Genomic DNA, 26,312 nt, shown 5'->3' with positions numbered 1-26,312 from the left:
TCATGTAAGGCCACGGGGGCTGATGGTGGATGGTCATACAAGCAACTGGTGCATATAGGGCCCCTGCCCCTCCCTCTTCAGTCCTGACAAAGGGTCTCGGCCCGAAACGTTGACTGTTCATTTCCACGGATGCTGCCCGACCTGCTGAGTTCCCCCAGTGTGTTGTGCATGGTGCATATCCTGATTATGCGAACACTGACGCCAGGCAGACAGTCTCTGAAGAGTATTGATAATGGCTGGGGTCACCCATTTTTGAAAGTCACTGCCCAGAAGAAGGCAATGGCAAACCACTTCCACAGAAAAAATTGCCAAGAACAATCATAGTCATGGAAAGACCATGATCACCCATGTCATACAACACTACACGTAACGAATGATCGAACTCTTCCTGAAGGTGATGGCTTGACGATTCATGGTTAAAGAGTGGAAAATACCACCTGAGATCTTTTGTGCACTGACCCCGGGAGGAGTACAGTACTTTTAAGGTGAGTAACAGCACAAACTCTACTGTGACAAGCAGTGCAAAGTGCTTTAATCTGGGATGTTGGCTCCACCCATCCCGACGATTACTCAACAGGCATCTGTTGTAGCAGCTGGTGAGCCTCGAGCTTCTCCCCAGGAAATGCTGCCCCCACGCCTAACAGCATCTGCCACGGCTACTGGGCGGCTAGAGACGGGCGCAAAGACAATGCATGTGCATGTGGAATTTCTTAAAGGAGTCCGCTGGGAGACAGCTACTGAGAGCTCTTGCTATCAGCCTTTATTCACTGCGCCAGCAATTCAGAGGGCTGTAATCTGAAGACATCAATTGAAATCTCGGTGTGACAGCTGGGGAATTTAATATCATATGAATGAATGAATCTGGAATACAGTGCCAAATTGGATTGTCGTTAAAGCCCACTAGTTTACCCAATTTTAGGGAAGAAAGTCTTCCATCCTGACCAGAGAGTCTTAGACCTTCCTGCTCTATTTCCCACACCTGGTTTGGCAGTGCTCAGACAGCTGAGGATTTAATTTCCAAATTTGAAACCTAGCAATAGTATCTGGAATCATTTCTCTGTAGTGAAGTTGGATGCCTGAAGCACCAGTATACATGTGCTGCTGGACTGAGTTTCTTTTTGTATGGCAGGGATTTGGTTGCCTTGCCATTCATTTTGTAAGCCTTCAGGCCTGCCTCATGTTTGGTGGTACTGGTGCAGCTTGTTGTGAATTAAACATCAAAGTCGATCAGGAAAGGATGTCAAAACTGGTCCACAATTTACACTTTAAACATTTAATTTAGACATTTGCCTATCTCCTATCATTTGTCATATTACTCTTGAAGGGCAGTAACCTGTATCCTACTACCACCCATATCCCAGATAGTTTGAACCTGATATATTATCTTCCGCAGATTCATCAAAGTGATCTGGTAAATCATATGTTTAATTCCTGTTTTATCAAGGATTTTGCATTCCTCCCACTCTGTACTTCTGGTGTCATCCAGTTGCTTCTGCAGTAAATGCAAATGTGTCCAGATGTTGTGGTTTTCATTAGTGTCAATAAACGGAAGGACGAAAACATTATTTAGATAAAGTTATTTGCATTATCAGTGGTCCCTGATTGGCTCTGTGTAATTCAACCTGACTTACGCTTTTAAAAAAAGTTGCTTGGCTTTAAGCCATTATATAAAGAATTATTTATGTGATATAAGTGCTTGATAATGATTATTGCTGCATGCTTTCAACCTTTGTCTTTCCCCCTCAGTCTCATTTCACGTAGTGCCACATCCCTAATCCATAGAATTCTTTGCTGATGTTCCATGTTTGGATCTCTCCAGCCAGGTTTGTGAGCAAGGAACTCTCTGCCTCTGGGCTGAAATGATCGTAATCAATGCTTCAGATGTCTGTGATTGAAACGATGAAGCATTTTTCCCACTGGGTTCTCATTGCCCTCCTTATCACAGTGGACCTGGGGTTTACTCCTTGAGTGCCATTCTTCCAAAGTGTAGTTCCTAAGACCAGCTCTCATTTGATTCTACTCCAGCCTGTAACGAGAGGATGTGTCATTTCCAGTTTGCTATTGGCATCCTCTTCCTGAACCATGATTGTGGAGTTGCCATAAATTTACATCTGTCTCCACCTCCCCCCCCCCCCCGATTTCCACTTGTTTTATTTCTTAGCACCATCATCCGATGATGCCCAACACTGCTGTTAACCTTCTACCACTTTATGAAAAAATTCCATTATCTTCCTTCAATGGGCTGATCGTCCAGTAGTTTCTCCTCCTAGGGAAGACAGAAGTCAATGGTTTACAACTTCTCTAATCACCAATTCTGTTCTCTGCACTCATGGAGTTAAACTCAGCCCTGACCAACTACATATTGTACAGGTCCTGATGAAGGTCTCAGCCTGAAATGTTGACTGTTTATTCATTTCAATGGATACTGCCTGGCCTGCTGAGTTCCTCCAGCATATTGTGTGTGTTGTTTTGATTTCCAGCAACTGCAGATTTTCTCTCGTTTGTGCCACATTCTATTTCCCCCAGGATATATATTCACACTCTTCATTGCCTTAAAGAAGACCTTCTTTTTCTGTGTAGTAATATTGTTCATCTTGTTCTCACATCTGGTCCAATTCACCCCATCCTCACTGTTAGAACGTTAACCTTGGAAGCACCACCAGCTAAGCGGGAGAGACCAATAGAAAACCTATGAGCTGCAAAGTGGGAAACCCTTGTTTGCTTGAGCTTCCAAAGATGTTTCTGCCATCTTTTTTTTAATCAATTTCCTTTTTGTGACTGATGAGACTGGCACAAATTACGCAATCCTAGTTTCCCTTGGAGAGTCACAACTTTGACTGGGCATCGGTGAAAGTCCATTGAAAGTGAAGGAACTCAGTAGCCTGTTGTTCTACACCCTTGCTGCCTCCTCCTTCCGCTCTGCACTGGAGGGCATGGGGCTATCCAATCTGCCTGGCCTTGTCAGAATTTTGTGTGATGTGTTGAGTTCCTCAGCCTCTCTCTCTACCCACTCCAGAAAGGTTTGTCGACAGCAAATTCTGCTGTTGGGGTGTGTGACCTCTGTCTTTCCTTGTACAACGTATGTGCACTGCTCTTTTTGTGTGTGGAGTAGGAATTTCACAATCCAGCGGTAAGCCAAACTCCACTCAGCTGAGCACGGGCGTCAGGATATAGTATCCAGTTTACTTGGGCAGCACGTACACATACAGTTGAGTAAGAGTAAAACTGACAACAATCCCAAAAATACCGTGGGTACTTAATGCAACAAATTTATGATGATTAAGTCACATATTCATAAGAAATTTGTAATATATGAAACTAGAATTACATGTAAAATATCCAAAAATTATACATAAAATGAGTAAATGAAGTTTTAAAGTATGCGAGATGATTAATACTAGTACACATTCGTTAAATTATCAGGGCTGGTCAAACGCTATACCAGTAAACAGGAATAAACATGTGTAATATTAACATTAAATATTGGTTGATAATGTCCGCCCTTTATGAACTGAACTGACACTTACAGACAATAATTTACGATGTCGCAAAGAAAGAAAAGACGATGCAGGCTTATGTAAATGCACTTCAGTGTGAAAATCCCGCCAAAACAAAATGGCTGCTCTCCTCATGTGGTCCAACTGACTTTCAAACTTAAAGTCGGCAGCGCCATCAGAACTGAAGTCAGCAAGGCTCTATTTCAAAGTAAAAGCTTGAGCAGTACAACTCCAGTCATTAGAGTACTTTTTCCTTTGATGCCCATTGAGCAGAAATACCTGATCTGTTCAGTCAAATGCTGCCTTGATGTCAAGATGTTGGTATTGGTTTATTATTGTCACATGACCAAGATACAGTGAAGGAAAGCTTGTCTATATTTATTTATTTTGAGATACGGCGTGGAACAAGCCCTTTTGGCCCAATGAGCCTCACCACCCAGCAACCCACCAATTTAACCCGAACCTAATCATGGGACAATTTACGATGACCAATTAACCTACTGACTAGTAGGCCTTTGAACTCACGAGTAAACCCACGTTGCGGGAGAGATGTACGAACTTCTCCCAGCTAGTGTCGGAATTGAACTCCGAACTTCCGGCACCCCCATCAGTAATGGTGTATGCTAACTGCTATGCAAAGTGTGCAGCGGTAGAGAAAGTGTAGTGCGGATAGGCAATAAGTTGCAAGATCTTAACTAGGTAGATCGTGAGGTTAAGAGTCTGACCTATTACACAACAGAGCTCTTTAAATCCCACAACAGGAGAGAAGCTGTCCCTCAGTCTGGCTGCATCTGCTCTCAGTGTCATCTGCCCAATAGAAGAGGGGAAATGGGAGCCTCTCCAAAGAGGGTGGGGTCTTATCAAATCAAATCAAGTTTAATTATCATTCAACCATACATGGATATAGTCAAAAGAAAAGCATTCCTCTGGGGTCAAGGTGCAAAACATTCACAGCACATTCAAACTACTGAGCAAAAAGAAACTCAGTCATGCAAAAACACACATATATTCTCCAAGACTTTAAGCGACATGCCTTGCATATTGATGGTACGGTTCCTGGCAATCCAGCATGTCATGCCACTGATTGAACACTGGAGGTTAGCATCGATGGGAGAGGGTAGACCCCAACCACGCACGGACCTCCAACTCTGGCATCTCACCTAGACTGCAGGAGCAGGCAAGCCCACAACTTGAGGCCTAGTCCTTGACACAACCGGTTAAGCAGCTCCCACGCCACCTGTCTCCCCACCAAACAAGGGAAACAGGCCTGTGGCATCTTACATTATCAATACCCCTCCATACATTATCTATACATTGCCCCTCTTGCATTATCTGTTTATGTGGCAGTCTAACTGCCTCTTGACATGGGTATTACACACTGTTCATACAGATTAACTCACTGCGCGGAGTATTGAACTAGAATAAGATACAGACATTAACAATGCAGTGTGAAAAAACATAAAAACCGTTAAAGCTACAGTGCAGGTAAGCAATAAAGAACGTGATCATAATGAGGTAGATTGTGAGGCCAAGAGTATATTGTTTTGTACACCTCCCCTCTGGAACTCAGCTCTTTGGTTTATATCTGGAGAATGATTGTGACGAAGTCTGGGGCTGGGTGTTTCTGGCAGTACCCAGAGTGGATATTGGTGACAAGCTTACTGGCGAGTGAGTACTACTTGCTATCCGCTGTGATGGAGTTGTCTTGTGTTTTGCCAAAGGGTGTCGGCCCAAAACACCGACTGTACCTACTCCCCACGGAGTTCAACATCAATCCCAGTAGCTGGGAATCGCTTGCTCTGGACTGCCCAACCTGGTGGAGCAGGACCACTAAAGGAGCGTATGCAGCAGAAATCAGACGCACCGCAGAGGCTCAGAGGAAACGCGCCGCGCGCAAGGCTCGAGCTACCTCCACTTCCACTGCAGCACCTACCCTCATGTGTCCCACATGTGGGCGAGCTTTCAGGGCCCGGATTGGCCTCACCAGTCACCCCCGAACCCACAGTCACAAACCCTCCACCTGACAGAAGTCGTGGTCGTCTTCGACCCCGAAGGACAAACAACAACAACAACAACAGACTTGACATAGCTAGGTAATCTTCCACATTGTTGGGTCGAGGCCAATGCTGAGACAGCTTGGTTAGAGTGTAACTATCTCTGGCGCCCAAGTTTTCAATATTGCAGCCCAGGTGTTGTCTGGTGCTGCAGTTTTTCCTGTTTTCAGTGCTATCAGCTGTTTGCTGACGTAATGTAGAACAGACCAACGTGATTGGAGTTTACTCAGTGTTGGTGAAGTCGCAGGTTGGAGGTGAGACTGATTGATTGTCCAATCAGCATCTGTAGCTGAACAGGGTTGAAAAGGCTTTGTCTTTACCTTCGGCATTCACCGTTGTTAAGTAAATTAATGCAAGTAAAAGTGAAATTGCAGGACCATGAAGCTGTAAGTCAAACAGTGATGAACTTGGCAGCACACACAACATGCTGGAGGACCTCAGCAGGCCAGGTGGCATCTTTGGAAACAAGTAAACAGTCAGCGTTTCAGGCTGAGACACTTCATCAGGACTGCTTGGAGTAGAGAACTTGGAATGAGTTTGATCCACAGTTTAATGGTCATTTACTGAGCTGTGCGGCTTGGATTTATCCCTGATCAACCTTTCCCCTACCCGCCGGAGTTCAATTCCCGCTGCTGACTGGAAGGAGTTTGTACGTTCTCCCCATGACCGCGTGGGTTTCATCCCGGGGCTCTGCTTCCTTCCACGGTCTCAAAGACGTTCCAGCTGATAGATGAACTGGTCATTGCAAATTGTCCTGCGATTAAGCTGTGGTTAAATTGGAGGCTGCCGAACGGCATGGCTTGAAGGGTGAGAAGGGCCTACTCTGAGCTGCATCCTAATCGATCAATAAATACATTAGAAAGAATTTATCTAGCAATTTTTGTGGCCTCAGGAAATTGCAACATGGTGGTAGGTGGCAAACTGACGCAGCCTACAAAACAGCGGCCTCAAGCGACCAGTGTCCCGGGTCAAGTCCTCCCTGTGAGTGGGCTTTTTCCGGGTGCTCCACTTTCCTCCCACATCGCAGAGACGTGCAGGTTGGTGAAGTAATTGGCCACTGCAAGTTGTTCCGAGTGTATAGGGGAGTGATAAAATCAAGGCACAGCTCAGGAGAAAGTGGGAGGAACGTAGAGGGGGATTCATGAGAATCAGGGGTTAATGGTTGGTGTGGGCTCAGTGTGCTGAGGCCCCCAGTTTCTATGTTGTGCTGTTAGGGCATAGTTTGGAGTTATGGCATACAGCAAATACTAATTTCAACAGTAACCAGTCTTTAGATCTGAACGTGGATTGTAGATTGAATTTAAAATGCAGCTCTGAACAATAGCCTTCTGAGAGCTGCATTTGGCGGGCTGATCGCAAATAAAGAAACACCCCATTTTGACCACAGAAACCTGCGTATTCAAGATTGCGCTCCAGAGTCAGTGGGAATTTTGGGTGCCTGGAGTGTGGCTGCAAAGAAGGAGCTGTTTGAGAATTATTTGTAATTCAAAGGAAGCACTGTAGATATAGTTTAACTATAGAATTGTCCTGCTGCTTCCTTTGATCTTCAGCATATAAAATGTCATGTAAGAGTGTCCTGAATATGATGAGAGCTGGATAAAGATTCTATATCCACAAGCTTCAGTGACTTTGTCCTCAGTCACAACAATGTCTCTTTTTGTGTCTATGACCATTGACGTACATAAAGCAAATTCACTGTATTCACTATTCTGAGATAAGGAGACTATTCACAAAGGAGCTTTTTTGATCAACATTTAAATAACTAGTGTTTAAATAGATGTACATAAACAGATAACAGATGAACAAGCAAATAAATAACAAGCAAACGAAAGCAAAGCAAATGGTGTGGCGTTCAATTCCCATTGCTGTCTAAGGAGTTTGTATGTTCACCCTGTGACTGCGTGGGTTTTCTCTGGGTGCTCTGGTTTCCTCACACAATCCAAAGATGTACTGGTGATTAGGTTAATTGTTCAAAGTATGTTTATTATCAATGTATGTATATGTTATATAACCCTGAGGTGCATCTCCTTACAGGCAGCCCCAAAACAAAGAAACCCAATAGAACCCATTAAACATTAAAAAGAAGACCATCAAACACCCAGTGTGCAGAGGGAAAAAAACAAACCATGCACACAATAAAAGTAAGTAAATAGCATTTAGAACGGAAGTTCACAAACGTGACTCCTCAGCTGATTCAGAATCCTGTCAGTTGCAGGCCCCGCCTCAGCTCAGAACAGAGCCTCACAGGGCAGCGTTCTGAACCAGACCCTCCCTCACCTCTGGCCCTGACATCCTGACCTTTTCAGTCTGGCCTGGCGCTTAAATCTCGGGCCGTTCCTTGCTGTCGGACGCAGGCCCTGCCACTTCAATACGCTCTCGGCCCGAGCCCTGCTGCCTTGACTCGACCGTACCTGAACGTTCCAGTCCAGCTCGTCAGGTCTTCCCTTGCTCCACCTTGACTCTGCCCCTCCAAGTCCACGCCAGCAATGACCGTACATCAGCTCATTCCACGCCACGCTGCAGCTATCCTGCACCTCCGAGACTGCAGTTCAGGCCTCAAAAATGCCAGGTTGTACAGGCATTTCAATAGATCAGCTCCGACAGGTCATTGTAAATCGTCCCTTGGTTAAGCTAGGCTTAAATCAGCGGATTGCTGGGCGGCGTGGCTTAAAGGGCCAAAACAGCCTATTCTGCGCTGTATCTCAATAAATTAATGGATAAATAAATGACAGTCTGATTTTGGTTGAAGGAGACAGCCTTTTGCCCTTCGGGCAGCGTGTTGGTTTTATTTCAAGCATAAAGGTTCATCAGTGTAAACACCTCGCCTGAAAGAGACACCACCTTTGACAGACACAAAAATTCAGCCATCGCTGCTTTCTGTAGTAGGATTTATCATCCATCAAACATAGAAATCACAAGTGTATTGATTAGCTGCGTATAAGTATCAGGTTAATGGTGTTTCAAGGTTTGATGGACGACAGCGTACAGAGTATTTCCAGCATTTTGGCTGGCCAGGACTGAGTACTATTGATTGTAAAGTTAGATTTAATTCCTGGAGTATCCTTCAATCACATTTGAAGGTTAGTACAAAATATCAGAAGAGGCACGAACTTATATCTTGTAGAAAATTAAATCAGTTTAGGTCCATGAGTTGAAAATCATACGCACTCTGATGCTACTCTTGACAAACCTATTTAAAGCACTTTTGAGTATCTGAACATTTAATATAAACCTTTATGCTAGTTGACCCAATGGGCAGTTAACAATGTAGAGCGGAAAGGCTCCAGGTTTGATTCTTAATCCATGCTCAGATAGCTGACCTGGGTGCTGTGGATGGCTTCAGCTACAATACATGGTCTTGACACGTCCGTGCACTGGAAGGCAAAATTGGCAAGTGTTCCATGTGACTGTTGCCCTGTGCCTCCTTGCTGTGAGTATGAGAGTCACTGGTTGTCAGAAGGTCACAACTGCGTTCAATTGAATCAGAATCAGGTTTATTATCACTGACAGATGATGTGAAATTTGTTGTCTAGCGGCAGCAGTACAATGCAATACATAAAATATACGATAAATCACACTAAGATAAATATGTAAAATAATAACTATTGGAAAAGGAGAGTACAAATAGTGGGGTAGTGTTCATGGGTTCATAGTCTGTTCAGAAATGTTATGGTGGAGGGGACAAAGCTGTTCTTAAACATTGAGTGTGTGTCCTGTACCTCCTCTCTGATGGTAGTAACGAGAAGAGGGCATGTCCTGGGTGGTGGGAGTCCCTAATAATGATAGATGCTGCCTTTCTAGCCAGAAGATTGGGAGCGTTAAAGTGGCTGCATGAGGGAAGGGTTCGCATTTTTGGGGTGGGAGTGATTTCTGGAACACCAGGCTGTAACAAAAGGATGTCTTTCACATGAAACAAAGAGGCCCAATTGTCCTCACAGAGAGTGAAAACAGAGCAGTGGGGGAGGATTTAAACTAGCAAGAAGTGCGGGGTTAACAAGGTCATTGGAATTGAAGCAGAAAGTAATCTAATGAGATTAATAGACCAGAAGATGGTGAAAGAAAAAAAATGGTGTAGAAGAGACATAAAAAGGATAAAAAGATTCACATTTCAGAAAATCTCCAGTTACGTGCATAAACAAAGAAATTAAAACCAAACTTGACAGATGTGGTACAAAAAATGCATTAGGTGAATGTCTCCACTGCCCCTCTGTGAGCTGAACTTCCATAATAATTCAATCAAATCCATATCCTAAACTATAAGGATTTTAAAATGTCATAATTTCTCTTAACATGCTGATAGAGTTCAGCAAACTGTGGCCGTAAATACAGTGAGTCTTGAGCAGTAATGTGACCGAGCTATTAGAGCAGGGTGCAGGTTTTGTAACTTCAAAATATTAATTAAATTCAAAGGACACAGGAGTCCGAAATGTGAGTCTAACTTCATGTTTACTTTGAACGAGATGCACACGTAACAGGTGGTAGCATGATGAGATATGCAATTCACCTATTTATATGTATAACTCATAATGAATTATTTGTATAATTCTGAAGTATTACTTAAATATTGCGTACACAACAGAGGCATCCTGGGCTGCTCCAGGTAGGTTGTCGGTCTGCTGAAACCAGGTATGGAAAGGTAACTGCTAATCCACTGTAGAAACTACATCGAAAGAAATTCTTATTGAGGTAGTGGTGACTTCACATGCACGAAAAGACTATCTACCTCTGAGCCTGCTCTTCAGTTCAAATTTGTGGCTTTTACCTCAGCTTCTACCATCTTCATATCCTTTGATTTCCCAAAATACCAGGAATTTAATGATCTTTGCTCTGAATGAACAACACTGAGCTTCCATAGCCACCCAAGGTAGGCAGTTCCAAAGGTTCATCAATCTCTGAGTGGCAGTGTTTCTCCTCGTCCCAATTAACTCAGTCTCTCTTCATTCAGCAAACACATCATCCCTGGAAGCTGCCTAGTGAATCTTCACTGCCCTCCCTCAATGGCATGTAGACCTTTCCTTGGGTAAGGAGACCAAATCTGCACATAATATTTCAGGTTCTCACTTTCCATGACCCAGTCCATAGGAAAACTGTGAAACGTATGGAACGAGGTAACCATAGTGCCCATGCCCTCTGAGACCATCTCTTTAAAAACTGAGTGGTAGGTCATCTGGTGTTGGGGGGGGCATGCTACTCTAGTGGTTAGCACAATGCTTTACAGTATCAGCGACCCAGGCTCAATTCCTGCCACTGCCTGTAAGGAGTTTGTACATTCTCCCCATGACCGTGTAGGTTTCCTCCAAGTGCTCTGAGTTCCTCCCACATTACAAAGATGTACCGGTTGGCAGGTTAATTAGTCACTGTAAATTGTCCCGTGATTAGGCTAGGATTAAATCAGGAATTGCTGGGTGGCGTGGTTCAAAGGGTCGGAAAGGCCAAATTCCACACTGTATCTCAATAAATAAGGTTGTTGGGTTTCATAGTTTTCCAGCTGAACAACAACTTTTTTAAACTGATAATTCTGCATTTTCACTGGGCCCTTGGTTCTCCAATGCATCCAGTGTGATTTCTATGTTTTCTTCTGTGAAGTCTGGCGGTAAATCCATTAATCAATCCTTTCCTAGTCCTTTTGTGTCACCAAATTCTTTCAGTTAGTTTGAAAGTTTCTCACTGGGACTCAAATTATTTTATTGATTGCTTTGTGCTTTGCTGACTTTCAAAATGCTTCCAATTCTTAATCCTGTTGCTATTTCTGGCAACCTTCTGTTCTTCTAAATTTTTAAATACTCCAGTCAGCCTTTCTGCCTAAAAGGAGGTTTATTGAAATTTGTGCATTCTTTTAGAATCCTACCCATTGTCTGTCCATTGTCATGCCTGTAACGTATTCTTGCAACAGCAGCCACCTTCCTTATCATACCAACAGAATCTACTTTGATAAGATATGCAGCAAAATGCTTATTTTACAATGAACTCCATCACTTTCAAACTCAATGTAAAATTCTGTTTTGTGATGGTAGCTCCTCTCCATAGATGCTTCCTGACCTGCTGAGCTCCTCCAGTATTTTTACTCACTGTTATCATTCCAAACATTTCTCATTGGGAAAAAAATGAGATTCAAAATAATGTTTGTCTAGTTGGTCCCTCCATTTAATGATCTGTAAAAGCATTCCAAATGTATTTCATGAATTCATCTTCCACCCAATCACAGCAAATTGATTTGTCCAGTCCATATAGCAGGTTAAAGTCTCCTATCATAACTATGCCACTCCTATTATGCATACCGCTAAATTATTGAATAATGCCACACCCAATATTACATCTTCTGTTTGGTGGCCTGTAAATCATTCTAACCACCTCCACTTCATCTGTTAAAAGTGGAACCTGCCGGTGGCCAAACGTTGTAATTCCGATTCCCATTCCGATGTATTGATCCATGGCCTACTCTTGTGCCAAGATGAGGCCATCCTCTGGGTGGAGGAACAACACCTCATATTCCATCTGGGTAGCCTCCAACCCGATGGCATGACTATTGATTTCTACTCCCAGTAATTTTTCCCTCTCCCCCTCCCCTCTTCTTATTCCCCCACTCTGCCCTCTTCCTCTTGTCACCTGCCTATCAACTCCTCTGAAGCCCCTTCTCCTTCCCTTTCTCCCATGGTCTCCACTCCTATCAGATTCCTTCCTCTCCAGCCTTTTATCTTTCTCACCCGCCTGGCTTCACCTATCATCTTCTAGCTAGCCTTCTTCCCGCCCCCCCCCCCCACCAACCTTTTTATTCTGGCATCTTCCCCCTCCCTTTCCAGTCCTGAAGAAGGTCTCAACCTGAAACGTCGATTGTTTATTCAATTCCATAGATGCTGCCAAGCCGGCTGAGTTGCTCCAGCATTTTGTGTGTGTTGCTTTGGATTTCCAAGATCTGTAGAATCTCTTGTTTACCGTTAACTCTTCCCAATGTTTTCTGCCTTATTATTTCCTGGTAATCCAAGTTAATTCTAATGGTTCTGTAGCACACATGCTAAGGAAGGAAAATAATAAAGAGTTGGTGTTTCCAATGGTGGTGCAGTGATCCTGGGGGCAGTGAGCCCAAGTATGTATGAGGTTGTGTCCAGCTTGAATACGATGGCTTTTCTCAGTCAGCCTTTGAATGGCAAGGCTCACAGATGAAGCTTGGCTGCTTCGGAAAGTTACTGTCCTGCTCCCAGGCACTCTTCAAAAGTCAACAAGACTGAGGAAAACAACACACAAAACGCAGGAAGAGCTCAGCAGCTCAGGCAGCATCTATGGAAAGGGCCTTGACCCGAAACGTCAACTGTTTACTCTTCTTCATAGATGCTGGCTGGCCTGCTGAGACATTCTGTGTGTGTTGTTGTGGAAAAGCTGCAACAAACTGAGGCAGTGGAGGTTGTTGGTGGATCGAGGTTTAAGACTTCCTCATCTTAGTAACCGTTAGTGCATTGTAATAGAATGGCAGTGGTCCAGCTTGTTCATGTGCTCGAATGGTGCAATTAGTGGGACGTAAAGCTTCACAAAGCCCCAGATTATTAGAAATAAACCGTTCCTCCCACACACAAAAGCAGCTTTCAGATTACTTTTTCTTTCACGGAGCCTTTTTTTTTGTTAGTCCTGCTTTCGGCACCTGTTGAATCCAGCAATAGAGGTAATTGGTGAATGTTAACCATTCGATTACTTCTGATGGCGCTGGAAATTTGCATGGCTTTGAGGTAAAGCATTTCAAAGGGGTATCTATCTTTCCCTTAAGTCCCCATTCCTCAGCTAATGGGACCTCACTGAGACAAGGCTGAGCAATACTAAACACCAGTATCAGGTTGAAATTGAAATTTGTTGTCTTTGTGGCAGCAGTACAATGCAATACATTATACTAGAGGAAAAACTGAATTACAAGGGCATATATATTAAATAGTGCCGGCTGCTGGCTTAGTGGCATCAGCGCCGGACTTCGGAGCGAGGGCTCCCGAGTTCGAGTCCATCGGTGCTGGGTTTCAATCTGTCCGGCTCCCTTGCACGCTTTCCATCCGTGCTGGGTTGAGTATCGAGCTAGCAACTCGGCCTCGTAAAAAAACAAGAAAGCCTGCTAAAAAAAAACACCATCACGACGACGTCCCAAAGGCTCCACTTGGAGTTAAGGAGTTTCTTCTTCTTCTTTATATGAAATAGTTAAATTGAATAAGTAGTGCAAAAATAAAAAAGTAGTGAGGTAATGCTCATGGGTTCAATGTCCATTCAGGAATGGGATGGCAGACAGGAAGAAGCTGTTCCTGAATCATTGAGAGTGTGCCTTCAGGCTTCTGTACCTCCTCGCTGACAGTAGCAATGAGAAGAGGGCATGACCTGGGTGATGGGGGTCCTTAAAGATGGACACTGCCTTTTTGAGGCACCGCTCCATGAAGATGCCCTGGATACTATGGAGGCTAGTCCTCATGATGGAACAGACTAAACTTACAACCCTGCAGCTCACTTCAATTCTGTGCAGAAGCCCCTCCATGGTGATACCCTCCATGGTACATCTGCAGAAATTTGCATACCATATCTCCTCAAACTCTTAATGAAATATAGCTGCTATTGTGCCTTCTATGTAGCTGCATCGATATATAGAGTCCGGGATAGATCCTTAGAGATAGTGACACTCAGGAACTTGAAATTGCTTACTCTCTCCACTTCTGATCCCTCTGAGGACTGGAGAGTGTTCGCCCATCTCACCCTTTCTGAAGTCCACTATCAGTTCTTTGGTCTTACCGACACTGAGTGCAAGGTTGTTGCTGCAGCACCACTCAGCCAGCTGATATATCTCACTCCTGTACGCCCTCTTGTCACCATCTGAAATTCTGCCAACAATGGTTATATTGTCAACAAATTTATAGATGGCATGACTGTTCCTCCTGTATTTATATTTGTTGAAACAGTAGGGTTAGAAGGATATGATGCTCTGTAAGAACAGTTACGCAAAAAAAAAAACAATTTTGGGTGGTGCTCACTCCAAAATATTTTAAATATAATTTGAATAATCACCAGCTCTCAAATTGTTCTGTGGAAATGGGTGCAATATTCACCCATTTCCTAATGGTGCGTCCCAGGGTGGAGTTTGGACAGTGATTCACAGTGGCTGTGTGAGAATTGATCCAGCTCCCTGTGTGTGGTCTGCATGTGCACACCGACCATATCAAGGCAAACAGAGTGATTGAGGCTATTCCCCTCTGTTGGGGCAGTTATTGGTTTATACACCACCGAGTGTGTTTCTTTTTAAAGTTTCAAAGTATCAGAGTACAGCTCTGAGTTTTGTCCTTCAGCAGGCAGCCATGAAACAAAGAAACATCACAGAACTGTTCAAGGAAACATCAAGCACCCAATCAGTGAGAAAAAGAACAAATTGTGCGAATGGCCAAAAGCGAGTAAGCAGCACATAGAATGTGAAACACCAAACAAGGAGTCCAGTATTGTCCACTCCAGTTCAGTTCAGTGCCATGCTGTGCTGCTGGCCAATACTGGACACAGGGCCATTCTTCACCGAAGCGCCCCAGTCCTCGGCCCTTCTTCACCGAAGCGCCCCAGTCCTCGGCCTTTCTTCACCGAAGCGCCCCATTCCTCGGCCCTTCTTCACCGAAGCGCCCCAGTCCTCGGCCATTCTTCACCGAAGCGCCCCAGTCCTCGGCCATTCTTCACCGAAGCGCCCCAGTCCTCGGCCATTCTTCAGCGAAGCGCCCCAGTTCCCGGCCATTCTTCAGCGAAGCGCCCCAGTCCTCGGCCTTTCTTCACCGAAGCGCCCCAGTCCTCGGCCCTTCTTCAGCGAAGCGCCCCAGTCCTCGGCCATTCTTCAGCGAAGCGCCCCAGTCCTCGGCCATTCTTCACCGAAGCGCCCCAGTCCTCGGCCATTCTTCAGCGAAGCGCCCCAGTCCTCGGCCATTCTTCAGCGAAGCGCCCCAGTTCCCGGCCATTCTTCAGCGAAGCGCCCCAGTCCTCGGCCTTTCTTCACCGAAGCGCCCCAGTCCTCGGCCATTCTTCACCGAAGCGCCCCAGTCCTCGGCCCTTCTTCAGCGAAGCGTCCCAGTCCTCGGCCCTTCTTCAGCGAAGCGTCCCAGTCCTCGGCCATTCTTCACCGAAGCGCCCCAGTCCTCGGCCATTCTTCACCGAAGCGCCCCAGTCCTCGGCCTTTCTTCACCGAAGCGCCCCAGTCCTCGGCCATTCTTCAGCGAAGCGCCCCAGTCCTCGGCCATTCTTCAGCGAAGCGCCCCAGTTCCCGGCCATTCTTCAGCGAAGCGCCCCAGTCCTCGGCCTTTCTTCACCGAAGCGCCCCAGTCCTCGGCCATTCTTCAGCGAAGCGCCCCAGTTCCCGGCCATTCTTCAGCGAAGCGCCCCAGTCCTCGGCCTTTCTTCACCGAAGCGCCCCAGTCCTCGGCCATTCTTCACCGAAGCGCCCCAGTCCTCGGCCATTCTTCACCGAAGCGCCCCAGTCCTCGGCCCTTCTTCACCGAAGCGCCCCAGTCCTCGGCCATTCTTCACCGAAGCGCCCCAGTCCTCGGCCATTCTTCACCGAAGCGCCCCAGTCCTCGGCCATTCTTCACCGAAGCACCCCAGTCCTCGGCCCTTCTTCACCGAAGTGCCCCAGTCTGCATTGATTGCCCCTGTCAAACTGCTCAAAAACAGCAAAAAAAGAGTAAGTAGGATCCAGGAACAGATGCAGCATGAACCTCAAAGTGCGTAAAGACAAATCTCAAGACCTCACCGATCAATCCTAGCAACTCCTGCGCTTTCCTCTGACAGCAGCTTCTGAGAGGGCCAGGAAAACTGGTCAAACACAGACACCCACTTGTCCTCCACTCTCGTCCTCAATTGGAGAGAAGCAATGGAGTCGGTCCTGGTCTCGTGCCCTCGACACCTCAGTGGAGTCAATCGTGGGCTCGTGCCTGGACTCCTGGTGCGGAGGCCGCATACTCTGCACCAAACCTCGCCGAGCTCCCTCGGAGACAGCAAAGCATCATATCGCTCAATCAGTCCTAAAAGACATCACAAATGAGAAAATCTGCAGATGCTGGAAATCCGAGCAACGCACACAAAATGCTGGAGGAACTCAGCAGGGCAGGCAGCATCTGTGGAAAAACGTATAGTCGATGTGTAATCCTGCCGAAAGGTTTTGGCCCGAAATGTTGATTGTACTCTTCCTAGATGCTGCCTCACCTGCTGAGCTCCCGCAACATTTTGTGTGTGTTGACCAAAATGTAAATCACAAATTCCAGTCGCATCAAAGTTCAGGTATATGTAAGACTGTCAAAAAACAAAAGGAAGATTGTGCTGAAGTTTGGATTTGGTTGATAGTTCAAACAGGATCAATCCTGAGCTCGGCAGAGCTGGACAGAAGAGTTTCTAAACACAAAAGGGACTCATTTGGCTTCCAAAAGTACCAGTAAGTTGTTTGGTCGAGGGCATGCCAGGTTTTTACCTGGATCTGCTCCCTCAGCTGGATAATTATTGCTAGTAACTGAAGCAAGCAATGAAATTGAGCATTTCAAAATGTAATCTAGTTTGGCGTGAGTATTCAACCATCATGCAAATGACAAAAAAAGAGGCCTTGTCTTGGGAATTTTGCTAAAACTTAGCGATTAAATCTGGGGTATTTACTTAAATTTTGACTAATACAGTAGACTAGAAGTCAATAGCGTAAATCAGTCTCCTGTCAACCTGAATAGGTTGGAGCCAGACTTGGCAGTGTCTGGCTGGACCAAGGCTTTGAAATGCAAATAAGAAATTCCCTTGAGGTGGCTGCTATTCATTGCCGATCACAGTGATTAGATACAAAGGCAGAAACGGTGTAACCCAGAGTGTGGCTCGGTTGGAAGTAGATGGAAAGGAAGTGGGAAGTGTGGTTGTGTATGCTTTGGGCACTGTTCCCAAAGTGTTAACCTCTGAGCAGCATGAAAACAGCTCGTACTCCTGAGCTTTGAACCTGCAACCCTTTGTTCTACTCCGGAATGGCACGATGATCTCACTGAGTCTTTGGCTCGGAACTGGACTCCTGCCTCCTGAGGAATGGATGCCGCGTGTTGTAGCTGACTGTCGAAATCCAAGCTGATGTTGGTCTGTGTGGATCATTTCAACGCACGCTCTGCATTCTCTGCGACCTCACTTGTTCAGTCTGTAAGTTTTGCTTCCTGTTAGAATTGGCCCTGTCATGGTAATTTCTGTTGTGCATTTGTGCATTTTCAAAGTTTAAGCTGTAGTCCCCTGAGATAATAACACTTATGAATTTAAAGTTGTTAACCCTCTTCACCTCTAATCCTCCAATGAGGACTGGCTCATGGATCTCCGATTTCCTTTTCCTGAAGTCAACAATCAGCTCCTTGGTTTGCTGACATTGAGTAAGAGGTTGTTGTTATGACACCACTCATCCAGATTTCCAATCTCCTTCCTATATGCTGATTCATCACCATCTTTGATTTGGCCAATGACAATAATGTCATCAGCAAACTTGAATATGGCATTGGAGCTGTTCTTAGCCAGGAAGTCATTTGGGTCAAATATTCTTGGGTTGAAATATCTGTGCACAAGCCTGCATTTTTAAACATTTGAGCTGAAAGAAAAAATCCAATAAAATAAGACTGAGGGAGGAAAGGGGCTTGTTTTGCTGTTGTTGTTTTGTTGTCTTCTCTGTTGTTCTACCGAGCATTATGGGATTGCTGTGTTGGTGCTGGTATGTGTGGTGACACTTGTGGGCTGCCCCAGCACGTGGCTGTTAATGCAAATACTTCATTTCACTGTATGTTTTGATGTACAGTACCATGCAAATGTCTAAGGCACATGTATATAGCTCAGGTGCCTAAGACTTTTGCACAGGACTGTAGTAATTTCATGTATTACACTGTACTGCTGCCACAAAAAAAAAACAAATTTCATGACATGTGAGTGATGATAAACCTGATTCTGATATGGGTCTCTGTTGTGGACTGAGGGTGGGAAGGGGAAGGGGAATGGAGCGGCGAGGACCAGGGAGACATTCTGTAATGGTCAATAAACCAATTGCTTTGAATCAAATGACATTGTCTGGTGTTTCAGGATCGGCAGTGTCTACACCTGCACCATGCCTTGCCGCTGACACCACTCCTCTGCCACCTGTCCCACACCCCTCCCATGGCGCTCCACCCTTGCCGTTCCCGACATCTTTTGCTCCCACCAAATTTGCAAACTCGCTCTCCGCTGCATGTTGCTAAATACAGTACTCTTGCGCTGTATGATATATACACACACCTAAGAGTTTTACACAGTACTGTAGGTGTAATAAATAAATCTGATTCTGAACACTAACATTCCTCATTTGGAACAAGCAGCTCAGTAGCAGCTTCCAGTGATACATTTTTGGAACATCGAATGTATGTAGATACTGTTCAGAAATGATAATGGTAAACCAAGCTGGAGTATTAACACAAAGACAAGAAAATCTGCAGATGCTGGAAATCCAAGCAACACTCAAGATGCTACCTGGCCTGCAGAGTTCCTCCAGCATCTTGTGAGTGTTGCCAAGCTAGAGTATGTTTTTATTTGCATCTTCGATGGCTTTAGAAAGTGGTCTTTTCTGTTCATAGGACAAAGGATGGTGTTTGAGCTGCTACTCAGTGCAAAGAGAGGGCAAAATGCAGCACTGTGACCTGGGTGCATGTGCATGGATTTTTTTTGGGGTAACTTAGTTTTACTCTGTGTATAGAATTTGTCTTCTCTTCAGCCATAATTCTTATGTCCTCATTTCTGAAGGATTAAGCATTTCAAAATCCTAAGCCTGCTGATCTCAGCCCAAGAGGAGGCAGGTTAGCACAACACGTACCACCAGGCTCAAGCACAACATCTGTCCTGCTGTTAGAACAGGAGCTAATCAGACAGTATCATTACGTCCTCCCTATTTGCCATCTTTATTCCTGCCATCTCTCAGCTCTTTGGCCAAGACCTCTCCCAGGTAATCCCAATCTTGTATAGAATAGACAATAGGGTTTTCAACCTAAACCGGTTCAAGGCTAAGAGCAAGTTCATCACCACCAATATCATGGAGGCACTCCATTGTATCCTGAATGCCTTTGCCAAGACATATGGAGCTCTGGGTCTTGTTTTGAATATAAAAACAGACACAGGTCCAATACCATCCACTGCCCAACCAGCCATTTATCCAGCCCTTGATAAAAGTTGATGATTGCACCCTTGAAAATGTAGACCACTTTCCCTGCCTTGGCAGCATTCTCTCCTCAATTCAGAGATCATCTACTGCCTGAGTAGTGTTAGTGCAGTCTATGCAAGATTAAGGAAAAGTCTTTGAAGACTGTGACCTAGAGGTGCAAACAAAACTTTTGGTCTATAGAGCAGTCATCCTTCCTACATTTACTATAAGGAGCTGAATCGTGGGCACCTGAAAGCCCTGGAACAATAACACCAAAGATCATTTTGAAAGATTGGAAGATCAGCTGGAAGGACAGGCGCACTAACTCCAGCATACTGAAGGAGACCAACATGAAGAGCATTTCCTCCACGATGAAGCAACGCCAACCGTGATGGATAGATTCTGTCGCCTGGATGCCAAACTCGCGTCCCCCCAAACAGATCACTTCCTCTCAGTTGAAGTAAGGTCAGGGAGCCCCTGGTGGGCATTAGGAACGCTTCAAAGATAACATCAAAGTCAGCCTGAAGAAATTCAATGTTACATCTAAAAACTGAGGAGACATTGCAGTCTATAGATGCACCTGGAGAAAATCTGTTCGGGTGCATGAGCGTATCCTCTGCTGTGCCGCAGAAAATAAAAGGCAGCTGCGAAAAGAGAGACTGACCCAGACCCAGACACTAACCACAGCCGCCACTTACTCTCGCCCACACTGCAGCAGAACATGTGGATCCCGGATCGGCCATAATGCCACCTGAGGACCCACTAATAGACAACCCCTTACAGGGGTTCCCAACCTCTCTTGTGCCGTGTACCGCTACCATTAACCGAGGGGTCTGCAGACCCCAGATTGGGAACCCCTGCCTGAGGAGAACTCGAGTGATTGCACTGCTCCTGTGACTACTGTTGGAATGAAATCACCTGAATGGAAACATACAAAGCAAAGTCCTTCACTGTATCTCAGTGCATGTGACAATAATAAATCAATTTACCATTTTTGGTTTGCTCTGAAGGAATTAAATTTGGATGATTTTTAGCATGACAGAGTGTCTTTTATTCTATTGCCCTTGTCAAAGCGCATCAGTACTTTTTTCCCTTGAGATTGAAGTTTAAGAAAAGTTGCATTTTTAGTGGTGGACACCACCAAACTTTAAAGAACTTAAAAGATGTATTCATTTTTTTAGAGATTTAGTGTGGTAGCAGGCCCTTCCCACCGGCAAATCCACACTGCCCACTTTCACCCATGTGACCAATTAACCTACTAACCTGTACATCTTTGGACTGTGGGAGGAAACCGGAGCACCCTGAAGAAACCCACACCGTCACTGGGGGGAGCGTACAAACTCCTCACAGACAGCAGCAGGGTTTGAATCCAGGTCACTGGTGCCTTAATAACATTGTGCTGCCCCTGTTGCATCTAAAGATGAAATAATTTAAAAGTAATGGTTGGTTGGCACCCAGTTTCGCAGTGTTGGACTAGGAGGCCTATTAATTATTAATTTGAATGTGTGCCATTTAAATTGATAATGTTTTCACATCTGAGCAATCTGAAGACCTTCACTACATGTATTGCACCTGGATTCTGTAAGAGTTCCTGTTCACCGACTGGGAGTGTTCAACTGCTGTGTAAAGTCTGTTCATCTCTGTTACTCCTTGCATATTATTCTCCAGGTGAATGACACCGAGATGTACCTGGGTTCCATTTGTGCACTTTTAACAATAAACTAACAGAAACCTGCAGTTTATTGTGTGGGTACCTATCATTAATTGAATAATTCTTGTCATCGTCGTCAGCTCAGGGCGAGAAACCCTGTCCTTCACCTTCACTCTAAGCAACTGAAGACCAACTCAGCTTGGAATTTCTCAAAGCATGTGGGAATTGTATGGAATTTCCCAGCCAGGACTTGAGGATCTGAGTTATATGGAAAGTTGAATAGGTTCGGACTTTATTCCCTGGAGTTTAGGAGAATGAAGGGAGATTTGAAAGAGCTGTACAAAATTATAAGGGGCCGGAGAAGGTTTTTTCCGCTCAAGTTGATTGAGACTAGGACTAGACGTTAGCTGTGAAAGGTGAAATATTTAAGGAGAAACTTAGGGGGAACTTCTTCTCTCAAAAACTGGTGTGAGTGTGCAACAAGCTGCCAACGTGGGTTCGGCTGCAACATTTAAGTGAAGTTTGGATAATACATTGATGGAAGGGGCAGGGAAGACTATGGTGCATATGTGGGTCGATGGGACTGGAAATACACACCAGGTCAGGCAACATCACTGGAAAGATGTTTCCAGTCTGTGGCTCTCCATCAGAATGGGAAACTGAGAGATACTGGTTTCAGTAGGCGAGAATGTGAAGGAGGAATGTGTAAAACTAAAGGAATCTTTGTGATAGGGTGAGTGAAAATGTATCAGTGGGAAGAGGGACCAGCAAATGAATCTGCTTGGTTTTGCTACGTGTTGTTAGTAATAAGTTGAGAGATTTGTCTCAGGTTAAACTTACAAGAGTCGTACAAGGAAAGCTGAGGTTACCTGATGCTTGGAAAACTCAGCAGGTCCAGTAGCAGCTGTGGAAAGAGAAACAGCCAAATTTGCAGATGAAGGACTTTTCATAGAATACTAGGTCACATGGATGCAATTCCTCTGATGGGGTGAGCACCTCGACTCCATCCGCCAAACATTCTCAGTGGCCAAATAGTTTAGTTCCCGTTCCCATTCTGATATGTTGGTCCATGGCCCCCTCTTCTGCCACAATAAGACCACCCTCGAGGTGGAGGAGCAACACCTTAACCTTCTGTCTGGGTAGCCTCCAAACTAATGGTATGAATATCGATTATTCTTCTGGTGAAAAAAAATCCCTCACCCTCCTCTCTTCTATTCCCACTCTGGCCTCATACCTCTTCTCACCTGTCTGTCACTTTCGCCTGGGTCCTCGCCTCTCCTCCCAGATTCCTCCTCCTCTAGCTCCTTATCTTTCCACCCTACCTGACTTCAGCTATCATGTTCTAGCTATCCTCTTCCTCCCCACCCCTCCCATCCATTTATCCTGTCAAGTTCCCCCTTCCTTTCCTGTCCTAGGGTCTTGGACCAAAACGTCGACTGTTTTCTTTCATTTCCATAGATGCTGCGTTGCTTCTTGAAGCCATGTGGCAGGTGGAGTCAGATTTCGCTATGATGGCTCTGCAATATGGTTTTTGTTCTGCTGGAATTTGCCCAAAAGGAAAGGCTGAACAGAGTAAGGAAAAGATAAAGGGAAAGCAAGCAGGCCGGATGAAGAGTTCTTTTGCAGGCCGGATGAAGAGTACATTATCTAAAGTTGAAGAATTGAACGTTCATTCTGGAAGGACCAGGCAGAAGATGAGATAGTATTGCTTGGGCTTGCGTTGAGTCTCGTGGTAACAGTACAGGACGCCACAGACCAGTAGGTCATGGTGGGGTGAGGATGGCAAATTAAAGTGGCAGGCATGTGGAAATTCAGAATCATTACTGTGGTCTGAATGCAGGTTCTGTACAAAGCAGTCCTCCGTCTAGTGTTTGGTCTGTCCAGTGCAGAGAACACCACACGTTGTCCACTGCCTGCCCTAGGAGGAAGAAGTTCAGATGAATTGCTGCCTCACTTGCAAGGGCTGTTTGGGTTCTTGGATGTGGGAAGGGAAAGGGTGAAAGAGACAGATGTTGAACCTCCTCTGGCTGCATGGGCAGGTGCGATGTGACGAGGGTAGTTGGTGGGATTTGCAATAGGATCCCTGAAAGAGGAGAGAGGGGAACCATGTGTTTGATGGTGGCATCCTATTAGAGCTGGCAGAAACTCTGTCCAGGTGGAGAGGAGAGGAGAGCAGTGGGCAATGTAGTCTGGGGCTCTGTAGAGGGGAAACCACGGTAAAGGAAAGAAGATGACATTTCAGAGGTACACACATTAAATGTCTCATCACAAACAAAAGAAAATCTACAGGTGCTGGAAATCCAAAAAACACTCCCAAAAAGGGAGGAACTCAGCAAGGCAGGCAGTATCTGTGGAAAAGAGTAAACAGTTGACGTTTTGGGCTGAGACACTTTCTCAGGACTGGACAAAAAAAAAGAGAAGTCAGAGTAAGAAGGTGAGGGGGGAGAGGAAGAAGTACTAAGTGGTAGTTGTTAGGCAAAACTGGGAGAGGTGGAGAGGTGAAGTAAAGAGCTGGAAGTGGATTGGTGAAAGAGATAAAGGGCTGGAGAAGGGGGAATCTGATAGGAGAGGACAGAAGGCCATGGAAGAAAGGGAAGGGGGTGGAACACCTGACAGAGGTGATGGACAGGTAAGGAGATAAGGTGAGAGAGGGAAATGGTGAAAGATATGTAGAGGTGGGGGTAATTACCGTAAGTTCGAGAAATCAATGTTCACGTCATCAGGTTGGAGGCCACCCGGATGGGATATAAGGTGGTGCTCCTCCAACTTGAGTGTGGTTTCATTGCGGCAGTAGAGGAAACCATGGACTGACATGTTGGAATGGGGGGGGGGGGGGAATTGGAAGTAGAATGAAAATGGGTGGCTACCAGGAGATCCTGCTTTTTCTGGCGGAGGGAGTGTAGGTGCTCGGCGAAGCGGTCTCCCAGTCTGAATTGGGTCTCAGCAATATACAGGTTCCCACGGATTATGACAGCTACCTAGACTGTACCTCTGGACTATATCTACTGCTACGATGCAACACCCCGTATTCTGTCTGGGTAGCCTCCAACCTGATGGCATGAATATCGATTTCTTGAACCTCCTGTAATACTGCCCCCCCCCCACCATTTCCCTCTATCACCTTATCTCCTTACCTGCTCAAAACCTGCCTCTGGTGCTCCACCTCCTTCCCTTTCTTCCATGGCCTTCTGTCCTTTCCTATCAGATTCCCCCTTCTTCAGCCCTTTAACTCTTTCACCAATCAAAGTTCTTTACTTCACCCCTCCCCCACCTCCCAGTTCCACCTATCACCTACTACCTTGTTTTTCCTCCCTCTCCCTGCCCCACCTTTTACTCTAACCTCATTTAAAAAAAATCTCGTCCTGATAAAGGGTCGCGGCCCGTCACGTCGACTGTTTATTCTTTTCCACGGGTGCTGCCTTTCCTGAGTGTTTCATAACTGGAGCAAATGCAAAGGAGATGGAGGAATTGAGAGTCGGAGTTCTTGCAGGAGGTGGGGTGGGAAGGTTGAGGGGGAAAATAGGTCAGCCATGATTGAATGATGGAGCAGACAATGGGACAAATGGCCCAATTCTGCTAATACATTATGGTATTGAGTTTGGGGGATGATCAAGGAAGGCTGGGTTTAAATATTGTGGTTCATTCATTGGGAATGTTCTAATGTGAGTATTATTTCCCCAGAGAATGACATTTCCCAGTTGCTGTATTTTAGGAAATGTGCATTAATTTCAGGTGACTGATACTTCAGCGCTTGTGATCTTGGCACAAAATCTGTTGCAGCCTCGGCCTCTTTTATTATAACTACTGAGAGCAGAATGCGAGGTAGGAGAGGGCACTTTCAAAGAGATTGGAATTCCTGGCATTCTGGTTCAGAGCAACAGAAACGATCGCCAGTGGTGCTCCTACAGTCCCCTGACCCCAGGCGGCTGTCCATGGGAATTACTGGTGCAATGGCGTCATCTCTAAGGCCAGTATCGCAGGGAGTTGCAGCAACAGCAAATACCAAGGAGTGAGTGGTGGCCAGTGGGTCACTGTTACAGCTCTGCACACTGTGGGGATTCCTGAAGCTGCCTAAAACCCCACAGAGATGCCTCCCGCAAGACTCCTTATCCCCTGGTGTGTGCCGGTAATTAGTTTGAGAGCAGCGTCTATGAAAGGGAACTCCGTTACTGTCACAAGGAAATCCATGTTGGCAAATATGTCATTTGTTTGTTGGTTGATGTATTATTGCAGTTGGGTCTCTCACAATTTGTCCTCTTCCGCATAATTTGCAACTGAACCTGAAAACTAAACTAATGGGAGCAGGAGAGGGGGCAGCCCAAATCGTCCATGAAACCTGCTTCGTCGTGTGCAGAATTCATTTGCCTCTTCTGATAGGAAAAGCCGGCCGGTGGCAGAGTGGACTTCAGGCGAGTGGTCCTGGGATCGAATCCGGCCAGCTCCGTACCGGGCCGAGCGACAAGCTAGCAACTCGGCCTCGTAAAAAAAACGGGGGAAAATGCTGAGGGAATGGCTGCCCGATGTGCTACAAGGCACGGGAAGGGACAGCTTCTCAGTGCTGCCATCTGGGAGGTGGTGCAGGAACCTGAAGACACTCGCTCAATGTTGTAGGGACAATTTCTTCCCCTCTGCCATCAGGTTTCTGAATGGTCCATGAACACTGCCCCACCTCACTGCCCTGCTCTCTTTTTCCACGATGTAATTGTTATATTTCTTATTGTAACTTATATTTTAATGTGGTGCACTGAACTGCTGCTGGAAAGCAACAAATCCCATGATGTATGTCAGTGATAATAAATCTGCTTCTGAAATCGGAGCAGGAATTGGGCACCCAGCCCTTCATGCTCCCTGAACTATCCTGGCTATCCCTCTACCTCAGTGACAGTTTCCAGCATCATCCTGGTATACCTGGATTCCCTCAGTGTCCAAGGATCTCTTTTGACCATGTTTTCAATGAATGGGAT

At 45.6% G+C, this 26,312-nt stretch overlaps 1 protein-coding gene across 4 annotated transcripts in view; it reads left to right on the top strand.

Annotated features, from left to right (window-relative positions):
• Positions 1 to 26,312, top strand: part of LOC140738451 (uncharacterized) — a 268,214-nt gene that overhangs the window by 46,544 nt on the left and 195,358 nt on the right. The window lies entirely within an intron of this gene.

This window comes from Hemitrygon akajei, chromosome 14 (genome assembly GCF_048418815.1).
Source record: "Hemitrygon akajei chromosome 14, sHemAka1.3, whole genome shotgun sequence".
NCBI classification, from domain to species: Eukaryota; Metazoa; Chordata; class Chondrichthyes; order Myliobatiformes; family Dasyatidae; genus Hemitrygon; species Hemitrygon akajei.
Note: the sequence above shows the minus strand (reverse complement) of the source record. Positions and strands in the feature narration are given on the sequence as shown.